This window comes from Neoarius graeffei, chromosome 2, assembly GCF_027579695.1.
Source record: "Neoarius graeffei isolate fNeoGra1 chromosome 2, fNeoGra1.pri, whole genome shotgun sequence".
In the NCBI taxonomy this organism is placed as follows: domain Eukaryota; kingdom Metazoa; phylum Chordata; class Actinopteri; order Siluriformes; family Ariidae; genus Neoarius; species Neoarius graeffei.
Genome location: NC_083570.1, coordinates 104,090,782 through 104,111,962, shown reverse-complemented (window position 1 = coordinate 104,111,962; position 21,181 = coordinate 104,090,782). Strand labels below are relative to the sequence as shown.

Sequence of the window (21,181 nt, the reverse complement as noted above, 5' to 3'; positions counted from 1 at the left end):
AATCATCTTTGGTAGTTTACAAATAATCCGCAGGATCATTCTCAAGTGATACTGTTTTTACATGATAAAAAAACAAACAAACACAGCAACAAGAATACAGATTATTATTATTATTATTATTATTATTATTATTATTATTATTATTATTATTATTTACATAACACACAGAGAGAGAGAGAGAGAGATACAATGTAACCCCAAGCTGTAGGTCAGCTGTACATAAATATCAACATTGTATCAACATTGTATCAGCGTTACTAGGTTACAAAATCACTTTTTATAGTGTTCAGTCGTACATTCTGACAAGTTTATCTTCTTTACATGCGTCAAAAAAGAAAAGAAGAGGGAAAAAAAAGCACAGTTACAGTTGAAGCCCAACTGCACAAGCCAACTTTGTACATTAAAAGTGCTGCTGTTGCCACCGGCAACTGGGCTTTCCAAAGGGGGTATTTAGGATATTTTGCTAGCTTAGCCTGCTGAATTAGCCTCACAAAACGACTCTTAAAAACACACGCACAACCACAGACATGATAATTACACACATATACAAGCTGTATAACTGTTTAAAAGTCCAAAATGTCGCCCTGTTCAATGTTAAGCACCGACATAACAGTGCTTTCAACTAAAGACTTCAGTTAGCTAGGTGGCTAGTCCTGTATTTTTACTTTAGCCAGCCTGCTAGCTTGTGGTTTATTTTGTGTGTTTTTTTTTCTTCATATCTCTGACTTGATATGATCTCAGCTCATTGAGTCCATTTTCAGAACATTCCGTGAACATTTTAAAAACAAAACAGGACAATGTGTTCAAATTGGGGCTTGGATAAGTATCTGGGTGCTAGCAGGCTAACGTGATATTAGCAGTACTGTATAGGATATTATCCCAGATATAGTTATGATTTTAGTTTTAAACTGAACTGTTTTGGGACTTTATAAGCTATACTATTCGTACAGGATGTCCTTTAAGCACTTGTTAGGTCTGGTTTGAATTTAATGCAGGTTATTTTAAAATAGGTGGAAAATGTGTTCAACTAAACACAAGAATATTCTGGTCAGATCACTGGACTGGTGTGTCAGGGGGATTGAGGGATCTCATCTCATCTCATCTCATTATCTGTAGCCGCTTTATCCTTCTACAGGGTCGCAGGCAAGCTGGAGCCTATCCCAGCTGACTACGGGCGAAAGGCGGGGTACACCCTGGACAAGTCGCCAGGTCATCACAGGGCTGACACATAGACACAGACAACCATTCACACTCACATTCACACCTACGGTCAATTTAGAGTCACCAGTTAACCTAACCTGCATGTCTTTGGACTGGGGGGGAAACCGGAGCACCCGGAGGAAACCCACGCGGACACGGGGAGAACATGCAAACTCCACACAGAAAGGCCCTCGCCGGCCCCGGGGCTCGAACCCAGGACCTTCTTGCTGTGAGGCGACAGAGCTAACCACTACACCACCGTGCCGCCGGATTGAGGGATAATATAATATAATATAATATAATATAATATAGGCGGCAACGGTGGTGTAGTGGTTAGTGCTGTCGCCTCACAGCAAGAAGGTCCGGGTTCGAGCCCCGGGGCCGGCGAGGGCCTTTCTGTGTGGAGTTTGCATGTTCTCCCCGTGTCCGCGTGGGTTTCCTCCGGGTGCTCCGGTTTCCCCCACAGTCCAAAGACATGCAGGTTAGGTTAACTGGTGACTCTAAATTGACCGTAGGTGTGAATGTGAATGGTTGTCTGTGTCTAATGCTGTGTTCACACGTATACCGGTACGAAAGTGGTACAATATAACTGTATCGATACAAAGTATACCGGTACAGTTTAGTGCATCTGTCCACACTAGCGAGAAATGTTTGCGGTTTTCTTTCACGGTAGTTGAAATGCGCGTGCGCAAAATGTTTCCGTGGTTACCAACTTCCTTCCGAGAATATGGCGGATGTGTGTGTGCTTTTTGTTGTCAATGTACAGTCTGTATTTCTGGTGGTCATTTATTCAGTCGAGTCGTATAAAATGCGCGAGGCAGTTGAGAAAGAAACAAAGAAAACGAATCTCCGTTCTTCACTATTTTATTCAGCGAAGACATCGATTGAGGTGCGTGACTTTGCGCATGCACATTATATTTGTATCGATACAGAGCCGCTTCATCTGTCCACACTACAGCGAAGCGCTACAGTACCGATACCGTACCGATACGAAACCCATACATTTGTGGGTTTCGTACCGATGCAGTTATACTGCTACAGTACCGGTATAGTTGCTAGTATGGACAGGTGTTGCGGTACGAAAGTAGTTTCGTATCGGTACAAAATCCCTAGTGTAGACAGGGTATATGTGTCAGCCCTGTGATGACCTGGCGACTTGTCCAGGGTGTACCCTGCCTTTCGCCCGTAGTCAGCTGGGATAGGCTCCAGCTTGCCTGCGACCCTGTAGAACAGGATAAAGTGGCTAGAGATAATGAGATGAGATAAGTGTTTGTTTTCTTTGCAGTTTACATTTCTGTAAAGCTGTTTATTGTCATCATAATTACGGTGTAACAAGAGCAGAGGTTTGGCGGTTAAAGTTTTGGAAGGTTGTCGGGTCAAATCCCAGGACTACCAGGGTCACGATTGGGCACTTAAAAGAACACCCTGAACAATGTCTTTAAACCTCTTTGGTCCGTTTTCTGTTTTCATTGTGGTTAATGGTTTCCTTGATTACCCACAAACCTGCTGATCGTGGCAAGAGTGAGATTCCACCCTCGTGTCATAGAAGCAGCTTTGGGACCAAAAGGTAGCTGGTTTGATTCCCTGGACCAGCACGGATGGCTAAAGTGCCCTTGAGCAAGGCACTTAACCCCTAACTGCCCCCCAGGGTGCTCTGGGTATGTTGTACATCGCTCTGGATAAGAGCGTCTGCTAAACGGCTGTAACGTAATGTAATCTCTACCTAAAGACTGCGATGCAGCAGTGCTTTAGTCCTTTAGTCTGTTCAGCTCTCCTATCTCTTCATCTGCCTACTCGGCCGAAGCTTCCAAAGCTTCAACAATCATACTAGAACTGCCATCATGCTCGTCATCTCATAAATCACGAACTAATTGAGCCAAGTCTCGACTGTAACTCAGCACAACTGCCAGCGTTTGCACCAACATCTCCTCGATGTCTGTACTACATTTCTCATCACTGAAAATGAAAATGATGAGTAAGATCAAAAGCTCTTAGGAGCTTAGAGGAAAACATGACTCTTTTCACTTATATGTGACACTGCTGATGTATTTTTTTAAAGGAAAAGACATATTGTAATCATGCAAGACACAAGTGTCTTTCTATGGTGTCAGTGTCAGAGCAACATACAGCCACGAGATTTTCACAGGAATAACGAGAAACCAACACATTAGCATTGAACTCACTCTCTCACTAGAACCATCACAGATATTTCAATATAAACACATTTAATGGGTTTTGGGGTGGGGTTTTCCTTTAAGCAAAATCACTCACCCTCGCCAGCCCGGTTCTGTGTTTGGATTGGATCCTCACTTGTACTCTGCTTTGGATAAAAGCATCTGCCAAATGAATAAATGTAAATAATCCTCTACAGGCTTGCACAACACCGCTGTCACCGCTCTGACCTGTTTCATAGTCTGCAAAGATTGAACTGAACACCAGTATGATCCACGACACTACAGTGTTTTGTATGGATGTCAGGGGGAAAAAAGAAAAACAACAACTGGGTGTTTGAAAATGATTTGGATTGTCATTGAAGTAGTGCATTGTTGGAGCAGAGCACCAAGGTTCAATCCTGACTTTGAGGAACTGTCCATGTAGAGCTTTCGTCCATGTTCTCCTTGAGCCTTTGTGGGTTTTCTCAGGGTTCTTCAGTTTCTTGTCGCCTCCCAAAAACAGTGGTTACTCTAAATGGTCTCGATGTGACTCCAAGTGGCCGACAGTTCACACGTTGAATGTTTAAGTATGGAATAATGGAAAATAATAATATATGTTTCATATAGGGTTTAGACTAGGATGCTACAACATTGATATCATGATAAATTATACATAGATTGATACCATGGGTATCCTGATCTTATGATAAAGATTTTTTTAGAACAAACTGAATGAAACTTGGAATTAGTGTTTGATTTTAATATTATCCTGACTATTTAAAATAGCCAAAAATTTCTCCTTTTCGGTGTAACGATAATGTATGTACTGTATATTTGTAGACATAAAATAAAAGCTCCACCAAACCCTTAAACAGGATATTTTTAATGCAGTTCTGCTGTTTTGCTCGCAGTTTCTGTCAAACACACACATTTATTCTATCCACATCCACTGGATATGAGCAATCGGGCGCTCTGATTGGCTACTCTACTGTACTACTAGGCTCGTAGTATACCATGAGTAGAGAAAAACAAAATGGCGGAGCTCATCAAGTCAGACATATTACTTTGTTATCGAGTATTTGAAAGAAACAAAAATAGCTAAAAGAATATAGTTTTTTGCCCCCCCCCAATATCTCCTGTTCCACATTCCAGCCCAGTCGGTGGCTGTAATGCACCTTTAAGTCGGTTTGCCAACCACCAAAAAACCCTAAAGAAGAAGAAGAAAATGGCGGAGCATGTTGCTGAACCAACCGAGGACGGAATAAAAACACTACTCGAGAACAAAACCCCAAAAATTACAAAAAAAAAAGCAACAAAATATGGAATAAAAGTATTCGATAGTAAGAACATACTGTATCTTGTTTATTTTTCAATAATTATTATTATCGCATTTTTCACAAATTGCTACTGTCATTTTGCCAGTTTGTTTACATTCTAAGCGGAAATTATTTTGTCGGATGTTTTGTATAAAGTTTTTATTTATCAAATTTGCAAAAAATAAAAATGCTCTGTTTCTCAAAATCCAGTGAATGTGGATAAAATAAAACAGTTACGCGCCTCGTCGGCTATCAGCTCAGGTACGACTCGATTTCATGGAACAACTGTTAAATGTTACTGTGTAAAAGTTTTCGGCACCCTATATATATATATATATTTTTTTTTTACTTCATACAGGCTTTGTTATAGGGCGGCACGGTGGTGTAGTGGTTAGCGCTGTCGCCTCACAGCAAGAAGGTCCTGGGTTCGAGCCCCGGGGCCGGCGAGGGCCTTTCTGTGTGGAGTTTGCATGTTCTCCCCGTGTCCGCGTGGGTTTCCTCTGGGTGCTCCGGTTTCCCCCACAGTCTAAAGACATGCAGGTTAGGTTAACTGGTGACTCTAAATTGACCGTAGGTGTGAATGTGAATGGTTGTCTGTGTCTATGTGTCAGCCCTGTGATGACCTGGCGACTTGTCCAGGGTGTACCCCGCCTTTCGCCCGTAGTCAGCTGGGATAGGCTCCAGCTTGCCTGCGACCCTGTAGAAGGATAAAGCGGCTAGAGATAATGAGATGAGACTTTGTTATAGATTTCTTTTTTATAACTTCTACATTATCGAGTCAGTACATTTTAGAGTTCCAAACATTTATTCATTTTCCAGCACAAAATTAAATGTTACAGATTAAAAAAAAAAAAAAAAATTGTATCTGAGCAGCATATTCTATAAGATAGCACTTTTCAGATTAAAAAAGAAAACGACTGGGTTTTGGTGCAAAATGAAGAAGCGAGTGTGACAGTCAAAGTGTCCAGAAGAACTGTGGTTGGTTCTGCAAGATGCTCAGTAAAACCTACAGCTCATTTCCTTATAAAACTGCACTCACTGTACCTGAGACTGCTATTTTTTTTAAGCAAAGGGTCGTCTCACACCAAATACTGACTTTGCATTGTTCATTTATTATGGCTTACTGCTGTTTATAGTATTTTTTATCCGCCGCTGGCTGAAAGGCCTGAAGGAGGATTATGTCGTGGCGATGTCTGTCCGTCCGTCCGTCCGTCCGTTCCGGGAAGGGCGCTCACCTTCTGAAATCAACTCCTCTCACAATTTTTGGAGGAATTTCACCAAACTTGGTAGGATTCTTTGTTATATGTCAGTAATACGCATATTGCAATTTCCTTAAATTTGGTCACATTTTACCAGAGTTACAGCCCTTGATTAACAAAATTATACTTTGACGATTTCATGAGAGTGTGTTTTCCTTCTGAAATCAACTCCTCTCACAGTTCATGGAGGAATTTCACCAAACTTGGCAAGAGGCTTTGTTATATGTCGGTAGTACGCGTATTGTTATTTTGTTCAATTCAGTCGCATTTTACCAGAGTTACAGCCCTTGATTAACAACCTTGTACTTTCACAATTTCATGAAAGTGTGCTCGCCTTCTGACATCAACTCCTCTTACAATTTTTGGACGAATTTCTCGAAGATTGGCAAAATGCCTTGTTATATGACGGTAATACGCATATTGCAATTTAATTTCGTTTGTGAAAACTTTACCAGAGTTTTGACCCTTGATTAAATAACTTGTACTTTGACAATTTCATGAGGGTGTACGTTCTTCTGACATCAACTCCTCTCACAATTTGTGGAGGAATTTCACCAAACTTGGCAAAAGGCTTTGTTAGATGACAGTTATACGCATATATTGAAATTTCATTTAATTTGGACAAAGTTTTACCAGAGTTATGCCCTTGATTATTAACAAAATTGTACTTTGGCAATTTTATCAAGGTGTGCTTGCTTTCTGAAATCAACTTCCCTCACAATTTTTATCCTCCGCTGGCTGAAAGGCCCGAAGGGGGATTATGTCGTGGCGATGTCCGTCCCTCCATCCGTCCCAGGAAGGGTGCTCGTCGTCTGAAATCAACTCCTCTCACAACTTTTGGAGGAATTTCACAAAACTTGGCAGGATTCTTTGTTATACGTCGATAATACGCATATTGCAATTTTGTTCAATTCAGTCACATTTTATCAGAGTTATGGCAGAGTTGCCAGCGAGGGACATTGTGCTCTCAGACCGCTCTTGTTTTTATGTTGAAACATTTCATTTCATTATTTTTAAGCCATTTTTGGTCTACAGCATTTCTTTACATGTGCGTCAGCCTTTTGGACACTACTGTATATGTGCTGTGTATTGTAGAAATGTCTTCAAATATTGTGATTTGACTTCTTGCTCAAATATATGAACCAAATATGTACCTAATTAGATGACGATTAAGATTAGAGTATTGTAAAGTATTCTACAACTCGTATTATTATTTATTTATTTACTTATTTTTAACCAAGTGGTAATGATTGGAGTTACACTGGAGCATTTGACCATGAAATGACTTGAATGCACCAATTTGTGGTGTGTCAGTGGTTTAAGTAGGCTACCACTACACTAGTGAAAAGAAGGTTGAGTTAAAATCCTGTTTGAAAGCCACCTGGACAAGGCCCTTAACTCTCAGCTTCTCATGCGCTCGGGCTCTGCAGCCTTCATAAGTCAAATTGGGATCAAACTGTCCGCCAGAGGATTCAGTTCAAACATAAATTTCACAGTGACTGCTATAGTTCATGTCTACTTATGGATGATATTACTTATGGAGACAGCTTAATATGTAAATGGATTAAAGGTGGTTTTTCCCTAGAAACAGATCAGGATGAGTTCCTGTGTATATTAATGCTTTCTGAACTTCCTTTTTTTTTTTAAATCTAGATTAGCTGATACGATTCCGTCCTGAATTCTTCTCTAAAAGAAGCATGAACCTGCCCCTTTTCTGTACTGAAGTGAAAGAAACATATCCTTGTCTTTAACTGTTCCAACTATAATATCATAACGATTCTGCTTTATTTTAAGCTGATTTGTTTTGTATTGATGCAGAGGAAAGAAGAAAAAAAAACGGGGGGGGGGGGGGGACAAAAAAAAAGGGAGGGGATAGATTTCAATTCCAGCATGAAGAATGCATTCATCTGTGCTTTTTTGCATGAACTGCCATCTTGCAAAATTGTGTTGTTTACATACTGCAGAGCTTTTCATGAGGATTGTGCAAGTCAGGCCAAGTTGCCAGAAAGTGCAAGTCATAAGCAGCACGTACACTTTCCTTCTCCGAGCCCACTAAAACCCACTGGCTGTGTTTCCATGCTCATCATTATCCGCAATTAGTCAAGTCGTAATGACAGGAAGAAGAAGAATAAGTCATAAACGAGGTAATGAGTTGGGTACAGAATCCCTGTTGATGGATTTAAGATGACAGGCAATAACCTTCCACCAGATATGATTTTTATATCCTGTTACGATGAAACGTACAGCGGTGAAATTCAAATGTTAAGTATGTCATGGGATCAGGTTAGAAATTTGACAAAACAGGGTGAGAAACTGTTATTCAGAAAACTGCTGTTATTTATTTATTTATTTATTTATTTATTTATTAAAAAGATATGTAAATAGGGTCATCTTAGCCTTCAGTAGTTTTTAAAGGAACAGTCCACCGTACTTCCATAATGAAATATGCTCTTATCTGAATTGAGATGAGCTGCTCCGTACCTCTCTGAGCTTTGCGCGACCTCCCAGTCAGTCAGACGCAGTCAGACGTGCTGTCACTCCTGTTAGCAATGTAGCTAGGCTCAGCATGGCCAATTGTATTTTTTGGGGCTGTAGTTAGATGCGACCAAACTCTTCCGCGTTTTTCCTGTTTACATAGGTTTATATGACCAGTGATATGAAACAAGTTCAGTTAAAAAAAATTGAAACGTAGCGATTTTCTATGCTATGGAAAGTCCGCACTACAATGACAGGCGTACTAACACCACCTGCGCACTTCGGCAGCGCATTGATACGGAGCTCAGATATCAATGCGCTGTCGAAGCGCGCAGAAGGTGTTAGTACGCCTGTCATTATAGTGCGGACTTTCCATAGCATAGAAAATCGCTACGTTTCAATTTGTGTAACTGAACTTGTTTCATATCGCTGGTCATATAAACCTATGTAAACAGGAAAAACGCGGAAGAGTTTGGTCGCATCTAACTACAGCCCCAAAAAATACCATTGGCCATGCTGAGCCTAGCTACATTGCTAACAGGAGTGACAGCGCGTCTGACTGACTGGGAGGTCGCGCAAAGCTCGGAGAGGTACAGAGCAGCTCGTCTCAATTCAGATAAGAGCATATTTCATTATGGAAGTATGGTGGACTGTTCCTTTAAGGCACTGTACACTCACTGGCCACTTTAATAGGAACTTGTTCTTCATTCTAATATTCCTGTTCTTGGCTGCAGGAGTGGAACCCATCTGCTGCTGCATGCTGAGATGCTTTTCTGCTCACCACGGTAGTAAAGAGTGATTATATGAGTTACTAGATCCTTCCTGGCAGCTCGAGCCAATCTGTCCATTTCCCTCTGACCTCTCTTATCAACAAGGCGTTTGTTTCCACCCACAGAACTGTCGCTCAATCAATGTTTTTTGTTTTTCACACCATTTTGTGTAAATTCTAGAGACTGTTGTGCGTGCTGATTATTTTCCAATAACAGCATGTTTTATTCCTCTTATACCACAACAATTTGCCAGTGATTACATCGCTATATTACAAATGGTGTCATACTTTTTCTTTATTTATAGTTACGTTCAGTGTTGTAGAACATCAAGCAAAGAAACCTCATCCTACAAGAAGCGTAATTAGCCTTTTTTTTTTAAACATAGAGGTGACATACACTCCTCGGCCACTTTAATAGGAACTTGTTCGTGATTCTAAGATTCCTGTTCTTGGCTGGCAGGAGTGGAACCCAATGTGGTCTTCTGTTGTTGCATGCTGAGGTGGTGTTTACATTAGACCGTATCAGTGGATCATCAGATTAACGTTTTTAAAACGATTCGCGTGCACACAGCAACGCCAATACACGATTCGCGTGCACACAGCAATGCCAATACACGGATACGCTAATCACATGACTAATTAGACGGCACGTCACATGATCCCAGTGCATATCGGGCATGCGCAAGTCACTCACCACTTGCAAGTGGAAGGATGGCAAGCGAACACCTTCTCCAGCAGATAAACACACCTGGCTGTGATGTTCATGTTCTCACTGAGTTTAAGCGCCTGAAGGAGGTAAATAAGTTGAAATGTGTAAATAAACCTCAGTGCGGCTCAGCGCTTCCTCCTGCGCTCCAAATCACTCCGCCCTGAACAGCGAGTGCCCTCTGGAGGGTGCGCACTCCGGCCCTGCGCAGCTCACAGAGCACGCGAGTGAAGCGCACGAGCAGTGATTCGGGACTGAGCCGCTGTGTGTGTGATCCCAACGCCAGCGAATCAGGAAGGTGGATGTCAGTGACGTTGTCCAATGACGACGTCAGCTAGAGCTCAGCACTGCGTTTCCTCGTTCCTCAATGTTTACACAGCACCGGATCAGATACGAACTGGGTTGAATACGTGGGCCCTGGCGGATTCAAGTTGTTCCGCCTGTGGAGTCGTTTCCCGGCGTTTTAATGTGCACGGACAGTGCATCCGCGACGAAAACGAGACGGATACGGTCTAATGTAAACACCACCTGAGATGCTTTTTCTGCTCACCACGGTTGTAAAGAGCAATTATATGAGTTACTAGATCCTTCCTGGCAGCTCGAACTAATCTGGCCATGTTCCTCTGACCTCTCTTATCAACAAGGTGTTTGTTTCCACCCACAGAACTATTGCTCACTCCTTCTATGTTTTTTGTTTTTCACACCATTCTGTGTAAACCCTAGAGACTGTTGTGTGTGAAAACCCCAGGAGATCAGCAGTTTCTGAAATACTCAAACCAGTCCATCTGGCTCAAACCAACACCCATGCCACAGTGAATGTTACACTTTGAGATCACAATTTTTCCCATTCTGATGTTTGAAGTGAACATTAACTGAAGCGCTTGATTTGTGCCTGCATTTGTGTTGCTGTCAAGGGATTGGCTGATTAAATAACTGTATAAAACAGCAAGTACTTGTTTGGGTGTTCCTAATAAAGTGTCCGGCGAGTGTAGATTATTGTTTCTCTAATTGTTTTTTGCTGGCATGTTCTCTTAAAACTAGCCGACTCTTTTTTATTATTTTTTTTAGATAACTTCGAGCAGTGCGCAGCACTTAAAATGAAGTGAACATGAAGTGAACATTAACAGTGTATGTATATCATCACAGGTCTTATTCTAATAATACCCCATTTGTGCTTGTTGTAGTAACCACTCCAGACTCTCTGCCTTATTGGGAGTGCATGACTGGAATGAGATGTTTACATGGCACATTCTGCAGCTTATAGTCTCGCAATAGCATGGAAACACAGACCCGGGCCATCTTTTCTCCTCTCTTGAGCCACTGCTAAAGCTGCAACTTAAATTACTTTAAAAAGACTCATCCATTTGAAGTGTTTGTTTGGTTTTTTCTCCTTCCTTTACTTCTTAGCGCTTTCTCTCCCCTCTTCTTTACCCCTGGTGTGAGATATTTGCTGTATGGTGCATTGCCAGAATCCTAGCGTGAAGCTGCCAGCCTTGAGAGATTGTAGTGCCAGAACACCTCCTTAAAAAATCTCTCGCTTTGGTCAGGACAAGCAAGAAAGGCTCCACCCTGATCATACGTCTCTTGAGTTTACTTCTAACATGCTGATTTCATGAGCTTTGATCCTGTAAGTATTCAGGCCAGGAGGACTGGAGGAGGTGTATGGATAGCCTGATTTTGAATAAACCGCTAATTCCAGAGCCACATTGCATGGGAGCAAGGTTAATCTGCTTATACTAGTTCTGAATCAACGATAATATAGCGATATTACCGCTACTGTTCCTGCATTGATGTTGTCTGAGGTACCTTGACACACCAAACGTCTATCCTGGCTAATCACTCTACATTGATTTGTACTGAAATTTAGCAAAGCAATGTAGAAATCTGAAAGCTTGTATCTGTTTAGCCAGCTGGTGCATGCTACCATGGCAGAAGATAACGCCACATGTTTCAGTGCCACTGGCCACAGTCAAAGCCATGAGGTCACTCCGGATAATGGTCACTTTTACTGTCTGCGACAGCTGAACCATATGCTGCTGGTAGGTTTCCATGTCAGGGAGCAGGATCTCTGCTGCAAATCTCAGAGAACATTTCTACTTCTGTTCCTCTACTCTTGTTGTATGTTTCTGTTTGTTATGATGGCCATTTTAGGCAACTTTCGTTTTATTTTTTGTCTGACACAATTGGTATGTTCAAAACGGGGGGAAATGCTGTCTCAGGAGGATGTCTAACAAGACAGCGAGGCATCATGGACCACTGGAAACTAATCAAACTCGTGTCTAGTTTTCTAAGATTACATTACATGCCATTTAGCAGACACTTTTATCCAGTGTGACATACAACCAGTGAACTGTAGGTGCTAAAAGAAGGCAACTGGACTTGCTTGAAATTCTTGAAGACGTTTCACCTCTCATCTGAAAGACTTCTTCAGCTTTGTCTGACCAGTAGAGAGTTCCAGGTATTTATCCTCTAGTGGATCAAAAAGCAACCCTCCGGAGAGTCGTTAAGGTCACCTTAGGTGGGGTTTACATTAGACCGTATCAGCGGATCATCAGATTAACGTTTTTAAAACAATTAGCGTGCACACAGCAACGCCAATACACGATTCGCGTGCACACAGCAACGCCAGTACACGGATACGCTCGGCTCCGCAGGCATCCTGCGCTCCAAATCACTCCGCCCTGAACAGCGAGTGCCCTCTGGAGGGTGCGCACTCCGGCCCTGCGCAGCTCACAGAGCGCGCGAGTGAAGTGCACGAACAGTGATTTGGGACTGAGCCGCTGTGTGTGTGATCCTAGTGCGTATCGGGCATGCGCGTCACTTACCACTTGCAAGTAGAAGGATGGCAAGCCTAAAGACAATCATAACTACACAATGGGCAGTATTTGCATCAGTATTTGCAGTATTTTCATACTTTTATACTCTTTAATGAAAGGTGATACAAGGCGGAAGTCCACGCCGTTTTTCAGCAGTCGCGTCACATGACCAACGCCAGCGAATCAGGAAGGTGGATGTCACAGTGACGTTGTCCAATGATGACGCCAGCTAGAGCTCAGCACAGCGTATCCGCGTATTCTCAATGTTTACACAGCACCGGACCAGACACGATCTGGATTGAATACGTGGACCCTGGCGGATTCCCGTTTCCCGGCGTTTCCAGGCGTTTTAATGTAAACGGACAGTGCATCCGCGAAGAAAACGAGACAGATACGGTCTAGTGTAAACTTGGCCTTAGTTGTTGAGTCATCCTTGTAGGTGTAGATCACTGGGGCCTGGGTGTGGACAGTGTTAGCAGTCTAGAGAGTCATTAGGGTGATCTGTGGGTCGTTGGTTCTCTCTGTCATCCTGTGAGTCATTGAAGTCAGCTGAGTTTTGGTGTGGGTTTGTATTCAGTTGTCTGGGAAGTGTGCCAAGGACTGCATTGTAGGTGGCTGATAAGTGGTGTCTTAGACCACCGCCTCTGTTCAGTGATGGTCATTTTTGATCCACTAGAGGATAAATACCTGGAACTCCCCACTAGTCAGACAGAACTGAAGAAGCCTTTAGGATGAGAGGTAAAACGTCTTCAAGAATTTCAAGCAAGTCCAGTTGCCTTCTTTTAGCACCTACGGTTTACTATGACCTGGATGACTGAGAACCTTCACAGACATACAACGAGTGTAAAAGTCGGGTACACAAAGTGTTGAACTTCTAGACAAGAACAAGTGACAGCAATGTCTAGTGTAATATTCTGTTGAAATACCAATACTCAAACAGCCAAGGAAACAAACCAACCATATAAAGTACAACTAAATAGGGCACTCAAATGGCTAACCCCAGGCTAGACCGTACACAGCCTGGGTTGGTTGAGACTGATACACAGTTACACAGTGGGCAGGGAAGAAGGAGAGAGGTGCAGCCTGAAGAGGTGAGTCTTCAGTCTGCGCTTGAAGGTGGTCAGGGAGTCGGCAGTTCTGACCTCAATGGGAAGGCCATTCCACCAACAGGGAGCCAGGACAGACAGCAGTCTTGAGCAGGCTGGGCAGGAGAGGAGGAGGGCTAGGTGATGCCTTCAAACTACCCCCACTTGAAGGCAACATCGATGTGTCCTTGATGTTGCCTATTGCCCATAAATCTGAGGCAGCTCCATCAAGCAATGGGGGGAAGATGGTGAATGGAATGATTTGGTTACACGGCATGCTGACGTCACACATTACCGTCAATGCTGTCCTAAAAGGTCATTCAAAATGAATGTCCTTAGAAAAGGTCTTCAGTTGAAAGTCCTGCCATATGAGACACCTACCTGTTGTGGCAACATTACAGGCATTTAGCAGACACTCTTATCCAAAGATATGTACAACATACTCAGAGCAGCCTGGGGTTAGATGCCTTGCTCAAGGACACTTCAACTGGTCCTGCTGATCCAGGGAATTGAACTAGCAACCTTTTGGTCCAAAAGCTGCCTCTCTAACTATTAGGCCATGGCTCCCACCTGAGAGATGACACGAGGGCTGAATTTCACTCGTGTCATGATCTTCAGGTTTGTGGGTAATCAAGGAAACCATTAACCACAATGAAAATAGACCAAAGAGGTTTGAACACATTGTTCAGCATGGGTTGTTCCTTTAAGAGCCCAGTAGTGATCCTAGTAGTCCTGGGATTTGAGCTCATAACCTTACAAAATTTAGCTGCCAAAGCTCTTGCTCAAGGGCACTTCAGCCATTCCTGCTGGTCCAGGGAATCGAACCAGTGACCTTTTATGCCGCTTTTCCACTACAAACGCGGCTGAGCCGTGCCGTGCCGAGTCGAGCTGAGTCGAGCTGAGCGGGGCTGTTGGAGTTGCATTTCGACTACAACCGCGCTGAACCGTGCTGGCTGGAAGTGGGTGGACACATTGGGTGGAGTTAGCGAAAGTGGGTGGACGTCATGTGATGTCGTTAAGCAGCGCAAACAGTGACATCAGTGACAGTGGCGGAACAAGTCAGAGCCGGGCCGGGGGCGGGGCAAATGACCGGGCACTTTATTAAAGCTTATCATAACATCATTTTAGGCTACAAAATGTCCGCAACTGCGGTGTTTACCAATTTCAACACTACCGGGTGCAACTATGTTATTTAGTACATCAAGTCCTTCAAACGAACATGTAACTCAGAAACAAAAAACATTAGGATACTGTACATGGCTCATAATAAAACATCAATAGCCTATACTGCGCACATTATTTGAAGGGCATACGAATGAGCGCTCAGAGTGGTGGCAGGAAGAGTCAGAAATAAAAGGAGGGCGGTGCAAACCTCACTGAATGCACTGTGTTTACCAATTTCAACACTACGGGGTGCAACTATGTTATTTTGTACATTAAGTCCTTCAAACGAGCATGTAACTCAGAAACAAAAAAACATTCGGCGACATACTGTACATGGCTCATAATAAAACATCAATAGCCTACTGCGCGCATTATCTGAAGGGCATACGACGAGCCTTGCGCTCCGCGAACTCGTCCACGATGCTCTGTATGTCACTGATTCAGTGATCTTTTAAGCGGTAGTCTCACGACCCGAATAGTAAACAATAAACATGGAGGACATGGAGTCGTTAGTGTTGCTGGTCTTGGTGCTGTGGCTTGACAACGCCAACAGATACTGGCAAGAGCGTATAGATGAGGCGAGGCGCATAAGGCTTCAGAAATTCTCGTAATTATTCTTCTTCCGGGTTTGCGGTGTTTACAGATCCCAGCGCGCTCGCGGGGCGTGTGTGGGCATGTGAGGACACTCCTCCTCACCAATCAGTGCACAGGGGAGTGTCTGCTCACGCCCCCAGCCTCAGTCGGCACGGTTTGGCTCGCTTCAGCCCTACCCCAAAACGGTGCGAGTTTTAGGGGCTAAGCAGGGCTGAAACGAGCTGAGTTGTGCTGGTTTTTGGTAGTCGAAACGCGAGCCGTGTCGGGCCGAAGTGAGCTGAAGCGAGCTGAAGTGAGCTGAAAAAGGGTAGTGGAAAAGGGCCATTAGTCTCAAAGCTGCTTTAAGCAACAAGGCAGAAACCTTCCTTTTCAAACACAGCCGAAGTTTTCAAAGAGTAAGCATTCCCTACAGTCCAGTGATGGCTCAGGTTAGCTTCAGCTCTAGTCACCAGAATATTGTGAGTTCAAATCCCAGGATTGCCAGGTAACCACTGTTTTTGGTTGCTGATTAAGAACTAGAGTGTCCTTGAACTCAAAAACTTTTATCTTTGTGTCTCAGAAAAAGAGAAGATAGTGAGGAAACAACTTTTTACTGTTTATTAGCTGCTATAACGTAAATGGTAACAGTAACTTTGTTTCATGGATGTTTCACAGCATTTAATGCAACTATAATTGGAAAAAAAGTGTGAAAGATTTCAATTTTTGACAATTTGCTTTGGTATAACTGGGGGAAAAGGACTTCAGGACATGTTGTTGGAAAATAATCAACTTGTATAACAGTTTTCTCAGAACAGTTTGGCTATGGTGATGTAAAAAAAAAAAATAGAAGAAGCACTTCCTGGCATTAACTTGAAGAGATGTACGTATGACAGTTCTACTTCAACTGTTTAATAATAACATATCAAGCAGTTTCTCTCCGTCAAGTATTTTTAATGGTTTAAAATTACACGTTTGGGAACACTTTAACTTCGAATTAGATTCTGTGTCAGTTAAAAGTCAATTTGGATTGAGTAAATGGAAATGCCATGCAAAACAATGGAACAGTAATAACATTTAGATAGACTTAAGTTCTACAGAGCATGTGGGAGTGTGTGAAATCATATCTGCTCCGTGAATGGCAGCTCTTTGTGCACCACTCGGGCAATACATCACCACTGAATATGACTCTCCTGTTCTTTGCTTTGCCCAGTGATGACATCTTCCAGAGCAGATGTTTCCTCATCAGTAAGCCGTGCCAAGGAGGTCCAGGATTCACGGCAAGCCCATGACATGGTGTCTTAGTTTGACTATCGTTAAAGGCTGTTAGTGCGTGTGTCAGCATGGCTGGTGAATGTTGATTCGCTGAAACACTGTCGCTTTCCGTTTTAATGTGTCATACTAAAACTTCTGGACTGTCCTCAGGGGAAGATGGTGATTGAGTTGGGTGAAAACTTTGTAAGGTAAAATCGGACCAAATGAAAATCCGATTTGCAGGTTGTTGGGCTAGTTTAATGGTAACGTGCTGGATTCAGAGTCTATACTGAGAACACTGGGCTTGAGGTGGAACACTGAATGAGACACATCATGCACACCCAGACATAAGGCAATTAAGGGTAACTAGTCAAACTACGCGGTGTGATGGTGTAGTGGTTAGCAGTGTTTCCTGACAGTGAGAAGGTTCTGGGTTCAAACCCAGTGGCTGATGGGGGCCTTTTTGTGTAGAGTTTGCATGTTGTCTGGGTGGGCTTCCTCTGGCTACTCCAGTTTTCCCTCACAATCCAAAGACATGCAGGTTAGGATAATTGGTGGCTCTAAATTGACCATAGGTGTGAATAGTTGTTTGTCTCAGCCCTGTGATGACCTGGAGACCTGTCCAGGGTGTACCTTGCCTATAGTCAGCTGGGATAGCCTCCAGCTTGCCTGCAACCTTGCACAGGATAAACGGTTATGGATATCTAAACTACTGGCATGGTTTTATTTTTTTATTTTTTGGAGAATCCAGAGAGAACATGCACAGAAACTCTCCATAGAGAGTAACCTGAGCTCATGATTGAATCATCACATTACATTACATTACATTACATTACATTACAAGACACTCTTATCTAGAGTGATGTACAACATACCCAGAGCAGCCTGGGGAGCAGTTGGGGGATAGGTGCCTTGCTCAAAGGAATTGAATCAGCAACCTTTTGGTCCCAAAGCTGCTTCTCTAACCATTAGGGCATGGCTTCCACCATGGAATCAGGAACCCTGGAGCTGTGATCTGGCAATGCTACTCACTGTCCATCTAAAGATACACAAATGAGTACATACACTATATGGCAAAAAGTTTGTGAACAAGTGTTGCAACAAAGTCAACTGTCTTTAGAAGTCTTTGGATACTGGAGTGGTACTGAAACTCTGAGGCCCAAACCTGTTCCAGCATGGCAACGTCCCTGTGCACAAAGCTCCATGAAGACATGGTTTGCCAAGGTTGGAGTGGAAGCTCTCGAGTGTCCTGCACAGAGCCCTGACTGAACTCAACCCCACTGAACACTTTTGGGATGAACTGGAACACCCCAGGGGATAGGAGACTAAATCTGGATAATCTGTATGCAATACTACATACAGAGTTCTCCAGAAAATCTGAAGAAGGGCAATTCCATGTAAATGTCAACCTCACCATGCAAAAATAAAGCAACATGTAATACATCAAAACCACTCCCAGAGATCTCACCTAGGCCTGTATTTTACAGATGTGAATAAGTTGAACCAATTTGTAACCAACCTAATATGTCACTGTCAGTCTTTCTTTCTTATAAATGTAAAACCCAAGCTAAAATCAACTTTGATCATGTACAATTCTATATTATTGTCACAAGCCACAGAAATGTATGCTAAAATCCACAAAACAGCAAAACAATAGCCATCCTAAATATTATTTAAGAACTTTGATAGTTTTAGCTGATATTTAGAGAGTTTTTCAAAGGGTTATGGTGGTTAAATTGCTGATTTTCTAAACATACGCCATGTCGATTTCAGACGCGTCACATCCATAACGGAATTTCGTCACATCCATAACGCTGACTTTTCCTTCCGAAATTCTGCATGAAATACAAAATATTTTAAACAAAGATTTTTTAATATTCACCTTGGACCCCTCTATCAAATGGATATCTCCATTTCGACATTAGGTTTACAATTTCACAGAGTTTGATAAAAATGTACAGTCACCCAAGAAAAGTGATACTTTTTCTGTCACATCCATAACGCATCTTTTATTGGCATTTTCTGGCATGCCCCAGATGTACTATGGGAATTGTTCTTGTTCTATCACTTCTCCAGTATGGTACAGCCTTAAAATATGCAACACCTGTTTAAATACTGGGAGACAATAAAACATGCACTGGGTCATTTGTTGCCATTTTGAGTTCAAGTGTCACGTCCATAACGCTGGAATTGCTCAGTAGTCGGCTAAAGAAAAAGTAGTAGGCAGCTCTGGAATTTGCGACGGCAAAATTGCCGCAGCGCACCAAAGGCTTGCTAATGCTAGAGGGCTCTGGGGTCATCCCCCCCCAGAAAATTTTGAAATTTACATTCCTTCTGGTGGCTTCTGGTGCATTCTCAGCTAATAAATTACTAACCATTTCCCTGTAAAATACTTGCAAAATATTTATGAAATTTCCCTCCAGATGTGTGTGTGTGTGCTTGGCTTTCTCAGTTGCCCTCTGTAGTACACTGCCTGGCTCTGTAACATAACTACATACACTACGGCGTGGTCATGTGGTCCGGCTCAGCCAATCAGCGTACGAGAATCGATCAACAAATATGGGGTTACTTCCGGTCATGTTAGACAATTTTGTTGTGGAATAGTTGGATTTGCAGCAAATTATAGGCAGCGGAGATGATATAAATCACTTGAAAATTGAAAGGCAAGTTTTTCTTTTTTCTGGGATCGAGTAGCTGGCAGGGTGGCATGGTGGTGTAGTGGTTAGCACTGTTGCCTCACAGCAAGAAGGTCCTGGGTTCGAGCCCAGTGGCTCTGTGTGGAGTTTGCATGCTCTCCCCGTGTCTGTGTGGGTTTCCACCGGGTGCTCCGGTTTCCCCCAAAGGCATGCAGGTTAGGCTAATTGGTGGCTCTAAATTGACCGTAGGTGTGAATGAGAGTGTGAATGGTTGTTTGTGTCTATGTGTCAGCCCTGTGATGACCTGGCGACTTGTCCAGGGTGTACCCCGCCTTTCTCCCGTAGTCAGCTGGGATAGGCTCCAGCTTGCCTGCAACCCTGTCGAACAGGATAAGCGGCTACAGATAATGGAGGGATGGATGGATGAAGTAGCCAGTGCAGACTGTCTGTGTAGGCGGAAAAACCCACCGGTAGCTGGCACTTGTGGACATCTTCGTGTATAGGCGTGTGATGATGGTGTCCAGGTGTCCATAATGTCCATAAATTGAGTATGTAATGAATCGTTTAGGGTTAGTCATGTTGCTCAAGGCTCAAACACTGGCTCTTTGGGATTCAAACATACAGTGACTAGTGTAGAAGCTAATCCACTTACCTACCACTTTTCTGGAGTGTACAAAAAGTAAAGATGACCATAAATGGCCACATTTGAGCAAAAAGTTTCCAACATTTTGTTCCAATTGTTATTCCCACAAGAATAGATTAATCACTTACTATACTTACTTATCACATACTACATTCTATTAAACCCGGTTAAATTTCAACATGCTTCAATTTCTATAACTAGTGCTCATTGCCACGGTGTTCTGCATGTGCTGGTCGTGGACAGGTTCATAGTTCATGTAAACAGTGACCTTCCCTGCCTTATTAAGCTTAAACTTTGCATAGTTTTTGAAAGAAGTTTTAAAACGCTTGTCAAATTTCAGTGCCCTCTTAGAGCTCGAGGCTGAAAAATGAATACAGTCGAATGCAGTAACAAGTAAGGAACACTTGAAACACTTGTGCACATGCTGTTATCGGAAAATAATCAACGGCAGAGTGGTCTGATGAAGGATTAAGATCCTGAAGTTAATTATTTCCAACAGTAATAAATTATAATGTACTAATTTGTTAAAGTTCCCGACATTGTGACAGCTTTCGTGTGTATTCCCTTCGGAATTAGGATATTTCCAATAGGACGTGAAGACGACATAATGAAGCTCACAGAACAGTGTGTTCTCATGGACTGAAGGCAGCCGAGGTGATGATGCATCACACATCGAGGAGCATCCTAATTGAGTCAGTATCAGGTGTTAGTCATTAAGAGATGCAGCAATCAACACTGTGTGTATTCGGAGCAGACATGTGTTATCGATTTAATTAGTTATATGGGAGAAACAAATGGTGCAGAACCAGGAAGTTCACATAGAATGATTTGTATTAGTGTTTTGTAACTGATAAAGAAAAAACAATGGACGTGGTAGAAGTAAGTACATGGTGATGGGATGATGTATTATCTGTATAAGAATTATGGAGTTATTGTTGCTCTTGGTAACAAGTAACCTATTTTTCTGCTGACTTAGGTTTTTTTCTTCCTTTTTTGTGTTAAATTATTTGTCTAAATGTATGTTTAAAAAATGATGGATTTTTTGGATAGCAAAGATAAATATCAGGCATTATTTTATCCACATTCACCGGATATGAGCAGTCGCACGCTCTGATTAATTGATATCAGCTCATAT

General features: G+C 42.6%; 1 protein-coding gene across 1 annotated transcript in view; it reads left to right on the top strand.

Annotated features, from left to right (window-relative positions):
• The window catches only part of LOC132882081 (zinc fingers and homeoboxes protein 2-like), a 95,641-nt gene that overhangs the window by 403 nt on the left and 74,057 nt on the right, over positions 1–21,181 (top strand). The gene's annotated exons all lie outside the window — the stretch shown is intronic.